The sequence below is a fragment of the Megascapheus bottae genome, chromosome 1, assembly GCF_031878675.1.
Source record: "Megascapheus bottae isolate mThoBot1 chromosome 1, mThoBot2.hap1, whole genome shotgun sequence".
Classification (NCBI taxonomy): domain Eukaryota; kingdom Metazoa; phylum Chordata; class Mammalia; order Rodentia; family Geomyidae; genus Megascapheus; species Megascapheus bottae.
The window spans coordinates 86677566-86687781 of record NC_143509.1 but is presented as its reverse complement, the minus strand read 5'-3'; positions in this window follow the sequence as shown (position 1 = coordinate 86687781).

Genomic DNA, 10216 nt, shown 5'->3' with positions numbered 1-10216 from the left:
TTTTAGAGGTTAATTGGAGATAAGAGTCTCAGGTCCTTTTGTGCCCGGGTTGGCTTTGAACCTTGATCCTGAGATCTCAGCCTCCTGAGTAGCAAGGATTACAGGCGTGAGACACAACACCCGGCTAAGGCACTGTACCACTTGAGCCAAGTTTCCAATTTCCTTTTGCAGGAAGATAAAAGTCTCCTACTTATTTCAGAGCCATAACTCTCAGATCTAAACCTCCTAAGTAATCAGAGTTATAGGCTAACGGCAGTGCTCATTGAAGTTTATTCTTATCTCCATTTTGTAGCTGAAAAAAACAAGGCTCAGAAAGAAAGTCCCCCAAATCTTACCGTCAGTGGTGGTTTTTGAAGCTTCACTCTTTGTCTTTTAACTACTCTGCCCATAACAAACCTATAATTCATTAACTTCTTTTTAAGTTTTATTTACTAAATGTTTTTGATTACCTATAGCTCTTTAAATTGAAATGAAAATTCTTTATAGCGTCAGGACTTCTGATTTCTTGGATTTGAAATTCCCTGAAGATTAATCAAAATCAATATTTTCTTTCAGACTTAAAGGTTAATTCTGGGTAAAACAATGTATGTAGTTAAGACAGATTATTAAACAGACCACACTCCTTCGATGAGATTCTTCAATTGAAAGTTATGATGTGATTACAGTGTTTTGGCTTTGTGAGCACAACACTTTCTGGTTTAATTTTAAAGGTGGATTGTATTTTATAATTTCATAAAACTATCAGTGAGGTTCTATACAAGCTGTAAGAGAAGTTTGAAAATTCATGTCTCAACACCAACAGTAAAACAAGTAATTACAGTTAGTTTTAATACATAGCTATGCAACTATTCAGCTAGCAATGAGTGGAAATGTAGGGAAAAAAGGATTGGCAGTGGTAGCAATCCTTCATGTTGGTCTAGGATCAAGAATCCCAGCCAACTACATGTGTGATTTGATTGCCATCTACTGGCAGCATTCAGTAAAAAAAAAAAAAAAAAAAAAAACGACTTGGAAACAACACTGGGAATCACCAGCCTTCTGAATCTACTCCTTAGGAAGTACAGCTCAGCTTGTGTCCTAGTGACACATTTCCTCTATACAGTCAAGATTTTCCAACTAGAACACAGGCTGGCTTCTTTGTCTGTGTTTCTAGGCATTGAACACTCCAAGTGGTGGTGGTATAACATTGTAAAGAATCTGCACAGTTGAGGGTAAATTCTGGAAGGACTGGAAATTAATATGAGACTTCTGATAAACAGAAAGTAAGGATTTACAGACAAGTAACCTAAAGTAAAAGATTAGAAATGACAGAACTCTGACTTTGCCACAGGAATTACTACCACCAATGCTCTTTATCAAGAATATTCAGTTGCAGCAGTATATTATTCAGAATCTGATTTTTTAAGTAATTTTCATTGTGATTAATAGAAGGTTACATTATATTCACCAGATAGAAGGTGCATAACTTCACAAACATTGATACCCTTTCTCATGACATTTCCAGAATGTTATGGGACAGCCTCTATTGAATTCACTTACATTTCACTTACATTTAACAGATTTAAAGTATGTTTTGAGACAAGGTAAAGTCTTGATATAAATCATGTTTTTCATATAAACTATTAGACTAAAGTTTATACCTAAAAGGAGGGCGAATGAAATCTATACAAATGAGATAAAATCATGAAATCTATTAAACAAATTTCCATTATAAAGTCTTATCTGGTGGTTGTACAATTTTCCAGTGTTTTTCAGGGAGGTACATGACGATATCCTTTTATATGCTTCCCAGTTACTTTGGAGGCACAGCAAATTAGCATAATTGTCTGCATTCTATTTTGATAGGATATGAGAAAAGGAAAAAGTGGATATCTATGTGTAGGTAATGAGTCAAAACACAGACCTAAGATTTTCACCACTGCAAAAACCTATAAATCTTTCTCATACGTTTTCAGGTAGAATTCACGAGCTGACTTTTTGAATTTCTTATTAAAAATACTGTTTTTTATTGAGATGTAATATTTGTACCTCTTTATAGGGCACAGTAAAATAATTTGATATACTAGGTATATGATGATCCAATCAGAGGATAAGCACTTCTATTTCTTCTAATACTAATCATTATTATGCTGGGAAACATCTACTAATTTTGAAAAATATTATTGAGTCTTCTAATAGTTACTCTATTGCACCACACAAATCAGAACTAGTTCTTTCTCTGTATTTTGGTGGCCCTTATCTAGCTCCTTTCCATCTCCCTTATCTGCTGTCCTTTGTGCCCTCCAGTAACTCCATTATTTTATGAGATTGACTCTAGGTATCTACAAATGAGTGAAAACATATAGCATGTGCCTTTTTGTGTTTGGCCTATTTCATTTACCATCAGGACTTCCAGTTTATCCATGTTGGTGCAAATGGTAGGATTTATTTTTTTTTTCTTGGCAGTCCTAGGGTTTGAGCTCAGGGCACGAGCACTGTCTTGGGCTTTCTCAAGGCTAGAGCTGTACTACTTGAGCCACAGCACCAGCCACACAGACCTGGGTCTTTGTGCATGTTAGGCAAGCACTTTACCACTAGGCCAAACTCCAGCCCCGTTGGATTTATTCTTTATATGGCTCAATAATGTCCTATTGTACATACCCACAATGTATGTAATATTCTTTTAATCTATCATCCATTGCTTATTACTTTGCCTGATTCCATATCTTGAATATTTTGAACAAAATTTTAGTAAACATAGGTGTGTAGCATCTCCAATACAACAATTTTATTGTCTTTATGATATACATTTAGATGGAATATTTTTATTTGCATTTCATGAATATATTTATGATAATCAGGTTTTATCAGTGGATACATATGTTTTGGATGACATTGGGGGCAAAGTCTGGTCTGCTTTGTGTTCACAATCATGCGACTTGTCCCTCCAAAACAAATTTGGATGGATTTTTAAACTTTATAGAATTGAACTCAATTATAAAACAATAGAATTGTTAGTTTAGAAACATCTGGTTAAAAAGTACACACTTAAGTTTAGTATAGTATGGATATTTGTAAAGTGAAAATAAAATAATATTTATGAGGGTATGTAATTAGAAGTACATGCTAGCTTACCACAAAAGTTTTATAATAAATATAATTTAAGAGGAGTAGAGGGAGTGGACATCCTTGATTCGTTCCTGATTTTACAGGAAATGGCTTTAACTTTTTGCCATTCAGTATAATGCTAGCTGTGGGTTTGTCCATCACAGCCTTTATTATACTGAGGAATGTTCCATGGATTCCTAGTTTCTCCAGAGCTTGTAGTGTAAAGGGGTGTTGGGTCTTGTCAAATGCTTTGTCTGCAACCATTTAGATGACCATGTGTTTCTTGTCCTTGCTCCTGTTGAGGTGATGATTATATTAATTGATGTGAGCGTTGGCAAACAAAGTGCATCCAAATAGGGAAAGATGAAGTAAAATTTTCCTTCTTCTCAGATGACTTGATTCTGTATTTGAGGAACCCTGTGGACTTCACTCCCAGGTTATTTGAGCTGAAATGAAACTTTGGCAAAGTAGCAGGGTATAAAATTAATGCCCCCCCCCCAAAAAAATCAGTGACTTTCCTGTATGCCAACAATGAGAAGAGTGAGACAGAGATGGGGAAAGCAACTACTTTTGAAGTAACCTCAAAAAGAAAAATACTTAGGAATTAACTTAACCAAGAATGTGAAGGACCTTTATGATGAAAACTTTAAAAATCTGAAGAAAAATATTAAAGCAGAACTGAGGAAATGGGAAAACCTCCCAGGCTCCTGGATTGGGAGGATTAACACTGTGAAAATGGTAATCTTGCCAGGGGCTATCTACAAATTCAATGGAATACCCATCAATACCCCATTGTCATTCTTTAATAAAAATAGAGGAGCAATCAAAACATACATATGGAATAATAAAAGATGCAGTCCAGTAAAAACAATCCTTAGCAGAAAGAACAGCACAGGAGGAATATCAATACCAAACTTTAGACTCTATTGCAGAGCTATAGTAACCAAAACAACTTGGTATTGGCACAAGAACAGGCCTGAGGACCAATGGAACAGAACTGAAGACCCAAAAATCAACCCACACTTAATCTTTGATAAGGAAGCAAAAAAAAAAATAGAATGGAAGAAGGACAGCCTCTTCAACAAGTGGTGCTGGCAGAATTGGTTAAACATCTGTAGAAAACTTACGCTGGATCCTTATCTGTCACCCTACACTAGAATTAATTCCAAAATGGATCAAAGACTTTGAGGTAAAGGAAGATACAGTGAAAACTTTACAGGAAGGAACAGAAGATACACTAGGTCTCCATGGCACAGGCTGAAATTTTCTTAATTAAGGCCCAGAAATACAACTGCAGAGCTTCTGTATGGCAAAGAACATAGCTAGCAAGTTAAATAGAAAGCCCACAGAGTGGGAGAAGAACTTCACTAGCCATACAACAGACCAGAGTCTCATATCAAAAATACATCTACAGCAAAAAAAAATTGAATCTCTGAAAACAAATCTTCAAAGAAACAACCATCCCATTAAAAGGTGGGTTAAAGACTTTAAAGAGCGTCTTCTCTGCAGAGGAAATTATAATGGCCAATAGACAAATGAAGAAATGCTTGACATCTCAGGCCATAAAAAGAATTGCAAATCAAAAAAACATCACTCCAGTCAGAATGGCCATTATCAAGAAAGCTAATAATAATAGATGCTGGCAGGGATGTGGTCAAAGGGTCAGCTAACACACTGTTGGTTGGAGTGTAAACTTGTTCAGTCACTCTGGAAAGCACTAGGATGGTTCCTCAAAAGGCTAAACATAGAGCTCCCTTATGACCCAGCAATCTCACTCCTGAGCATTTACCCAAATGTCCAGAAACAAGAACATACTAAAGCCACTAGTACAACAATGCTCACTGCAGCATTTTTATCATAGCTAAGATATGAAACCAATCCAGATGCCTCTCAGTAGAGGAATGGATCAAGAGCTGATATTTATATTCAATGTAATTCTATGCTGTCATCAGATAGAATGGCATTGCCTCATTTTTAAGGATATGGAAAGACTCGGAAAAAATCATATTAAGTGAAGTAAGCCAAATCTAAAAGAACATAGAATTCATGGGTCTCCCCATTTGCAATGGGAAGTACACATCCAGGATTCTCCTAGCAGAGGATTATGATAGCTCAAAAGCTATGCATATAAGGTCATATAAAATTAGACTAAATGAAATGAACTCTAGGATATGGAAATAAGAGTTTAGCTTTGTGTTTGTTGTTCTTAACCTATTGGGAGAAGATATTTCTTTTGTTCATATATTTTATTGTAATTAATAGAAGGGTTACATTATGTTCACCAGATAGAAGGTGCATTACTTCACATACATTCATACCCTTTCTCATGTCCTGGACCCATTTCCCTCCCCCTACTCCCACCCTTTATCTTGTTTCCCCCCTTCCCTATCCTATTTCAAATATACAATATATCAGATAACAAGGTGAAATACTGTAACAATATGAGATAACCAAGGGACAGCAAAAAAGATGAGAGATAACATAGTGCATTAAGGACAACAATCACTCATTATATGGCTTTTGTTTCTATATCCTGGAGGTCCTTTCATTTAGCATTATACTATATGACCTTATGTATCTAGGTTTTGCTCTATTGTAAATTTCTGCTAGGAGAGTCCAAGGTTTCTACTGATTATGACAAATGAGGGAAACCATTGAGCCTATGTTCCTTTGAGTCTGGCTTACTTGGGAGAAGATATTTCTTTTCTCTATCTTTTTCTACTCTTATGATTTATCTCATGATGTTATTTTATCTGACTTTGGTATCTAGTATATTGTATATATATATATTTATTTGTTTATTTGAAATGGGGAAGGGAAGGGGGAAAATCAAGATGAGTGGGAGGGGGTTGGGGGAGGGAAACTGGAAGAAAAACATGAGAATGGGTATCAATGTTCAAAAAGCAATGTACCCAGTACCTGACGAATGTAATTGTAATCCCTCTGTACAGCATCCTGCCAATAAAATACAATTAAAACAAAATTATATAAAAATAATTTAAGACAGTAGAAAATTTTCAATCAACAAAATCTTCCATTTTTTCAAAATGTAGGTCTAGCGTCTTCATGAAGATGTAATCAAATACATTTGATATTAAAGTATCCAACCAGATACCAGTATAGCAAAAAATCATATTTTATTGGCATGTGAACAAAAAACTGCCACAAAAAGTATGGTTTCCTTTCACTGACTTAAGTAGAACCACTCAGATATACACCTGTAATAAATTGCCATAGATGAAGTTTTTGTTCAATAGAAGATTGACCCTTAGCACTCAAATATGGATTTTGGTATCATAAATCACGCTTTTGAAGTATTTCTGGCCAAAAAGAAAGCTGCCACTGGGATGAAAATTTATGCCAATAAATGCTAAGACCCTTCCATAGGAATCTGAAACATGGCTGCCATTGTAGTGGGCAGTTACATTAGCTAACCTGATTGTTTGGGAAGCTACTCCTTATAGAATACCCTGACATGTATATGAATTAAGCACATATCTACATTCTGGCTAATTTTTCTGCTGTTTCTTCAGTTGGATTGCCAGACCTCGAAATATTCTACTTTCTAGCTATTTTCTCAATTTACAAAAATATCTACATACTAAGACTTATTTTTAGTACATATTTATTTCCTAAGTTATCTTATCTCCATCTTCTAGATAACACTCATATAGCAATGCTTTAAATATTTAAATCTTTGACCTGGACTTCTCAGCATCTTCTTTTAGATATCTAGTAGGCAAATGAAAATTGGTGTCTAAAATTCTGCTCCTAATTTTTTTCTAGAATTTGCCTCTGAGTATTTTCCCTTTATCAATAAATATCTTCTTCCAGTTTCTTGGACCAAAAATCATCTAAGTTATTCTTGGTCCTATTCATTCTCTTTCCCAGTCTTGAGAGGTATGGTGCATTGTCAGCTCTGTTTTAAAATTCATCCAGAATATTACAACTCTTTCTACTTCTGTTTGTACCACTAAGATTCCAGTGACTATCTTCCCATGTTTGGATATCCCCAGTGAGCTCCCTTAATCCATCCCACTTTCAGCCCCACTCACCGTATTCACCCGATGCCATTCCTAATGCGTAATGACTTATAAGCTCCATATTCTCTTCTGATTTTTTCTTTTCCAGATTCAACTTTATCACACTGGAGTTCTTCTTTTCTTCTCCATGGAACATGCAAACACTAGAACATTCTTCTCTCAGATATGCATATGGCTCATTTGCCCTTCTTCCTTGACTCTTAAATACCTACGCAGTCCCCTGAATAATTTATTCTCAGCAGTTAGAAATTCATTAAAAGTCATTTGTATTCAACTGAGTTTAACTCTTAGGTATTTTCCGTTCATTGGCTGAATGTCATTACACAAAAGCAAGGATTAACATTTCGTTTAATGATCATATCCTAAATCCTTGTATAACCTTAATGGGTAGATTAATCCAGATCAACAGCAATGATTCTTATATTTACACATCTAGCATTTGGAACCTCTTCCACAGTGAGGGATGGTAAGCAAAGATAGCAATAGGAGAAATGCTGAGAGTCTACATCCCCTCCTTTATGTAAAGTAGTTAGGTTATTGTTCTTCATGGATGTATGATCTTCAAGAAGGAAGCCTCATATGTAGTCCATTGTGATTGTATTTACTTGTATCATAGGTTATAGCATTATCTTGAAATCACTTTTCTAATTTATCATATATGTCCTAGGGCTTTAGGATCATATATTTTTCAGTAATATAGCCTTAATTATCTAAAGCAGAGTTTATAATGACATTAATTCATTATACAATGATTTCTTTAATGAATATTCCAAACAGGCAATGCAGAATGTCACAATTAGTTTAAATGATCAGTTAAAATGGACTAGTGAGTAATTATCTAGATTAACTCATAAGATTCCCATTGGCAAGCAGAATAGTATGTAATGTAACTTTTATGGTTGATAAAGTTAGCTGGAATTAGGTACTGTGGATGATGATGACTTTCCTTCCCAGGGTATTATTAGTTTTTTCGAATATCAATAGCAAAAAAAAGCATTATTAGGACTCAATGGTAATTATGTAGAATTTATTCACACTATTAATTTAAAGGATGTTTTCTTCAATGTCCTAAAGAAGTTGTAAAGGTGAAACTAGTTATTGTTGATCCAAATACTCTCACTACATGCCATCACTTACTCTTAGAGTTTGAAACATAGAGAACAATGCTGTGCCCCCTCTATACCGATGTTTATCATATAATTACAACACAATACTGACATTTCTCAATCTTCAGGTAACCTGTTGAGGATATATCATTTTAGTTCTAGAAGCTTAAAAAAAGAATGCTTTACTAGAAACCAGACTTGCAATTTCAGAATGCAATATCTTGTTCAATGTCACTCCTTAAAACATTTTTACTCTTCCTTCTCATCCTGCCCCCTCCCTTAGTTTTCTTACATTTGTAAGAAAAACATTAAATTCTTAACTACACTTTCACATATCTTATTCTTAACTGTCAATGTCCTGGTATTAAGTTTTCTTAGAGAAATTTTCTTATAATACTGATATCCATTGTTCTTTTTTAATATAATTTAAATAATCAAAGAATTAGGGTATGATGTAAATATGCACTTAATGTGTATTTAAAGATCTGTTCCTTAAAGCAGTATGGCAGTTTCTCAAAAGACTATACATAGAACTCCCTTATGACCTAGCAATTCCACTACTTCATTTAGCCAATTGTCCAGAAACAAAGACATACTAAATCCACTAGCACAACGATGTTCACTGCAGCATTATTTACCATAGCAAAGATATGGAACCAACCTAGATGTCCCTCAGTTGATGAGTGGATCAACAAGATGTGGTATTTATACACAATGGAATTCTATGCTGCTGTCAGAAAGAATGACATTGCCCCATTTGTAAGGAAATGGAAAGACTTAGAAAAAAATCTTATTAAGTGAAATAAGCCAGACTCAAAGGAAACATAGGTTTCAGCCCATTTGTCATAATCAGTAGAAACCTTGGCTTGGGTTTTCCTAGCAGAGATTTACAATAAAACAAAACCTAGATACATAAGGCCATATAGTATGAGGCTAAATGAAAGGACCTCCAGGATATAGAAACAAAAGCCATATGATGAGTGATTGTTGTCCTTAATGTACTATGTTACCTCTCATCTCTTTTACTGTCCCTTGGTTATCTCATATTGTTACAGTATTTCACCTTGTTATCTGATATATTGTATATATGCGTATGTGGTTATTTGAAATAGGATAGGGAAGGGGGGAAACAAGATGAGGGGCGGGGGTTGGGGGAGGGAAAGGGGGACCAAAACATGAGAAAGGGTGACATTGTATGTGAAGTAAAGCACCCTCTATCTGGTGAATATAATATAACCCTTCTATTAATTATAATATATGGAAAAATATATTAATTATAATATATGGAAAAGAAAAAAATAAATGTGAAATGGATCATATGATTTAATGGAAGTTGTGAACTATAAAATTCCTAGAAAACAGCAGAAAAACCTTTGTGGTCTTGGAATAGGCAAAGATTTCTTAGATAAGACATATAAAACATTGATGAGGACAAAAAGAAATGGACAAATTGGACTTCAAAATTTAAAACCTTATTTTGTTCAAAAGACAATACTAGGTAATTACATCAAGCTTGACAGGAAAAATAACTGCGAAACACACACCAGAATTTGTATACAGAATATACAGAGAACTATCAAATTTAATGATGATATAATAAACCTTATTTTTAGAATTGGAACAAAATTACAAAGGGAAATATGATTGATGTATCATTACATATTATTATAATAAAAAGTGAAAAGAAAAAAAAAGATCTGTCCCTTCCTCAGAAACATAGAATTCTAATGAATGGTACAAAAAGCAGACTTCAGTTCTCACACTGATCAGGTGGAAATAGATTGTTTCAGTTTTAACTCAATTACAGTACACAGTTATAAGAAGAAATAAAGTCAAGTACACCATTTGTTAAAAACATTTTTATTTTATATTTTAATAAATAATAAATATCTATAAAGTGCTATGCAGCACATTATAATTACATACCAGCTTGACTTTTCCTATTGAAAGTAATGGTTAAATCCCCCAAGATTTACACAT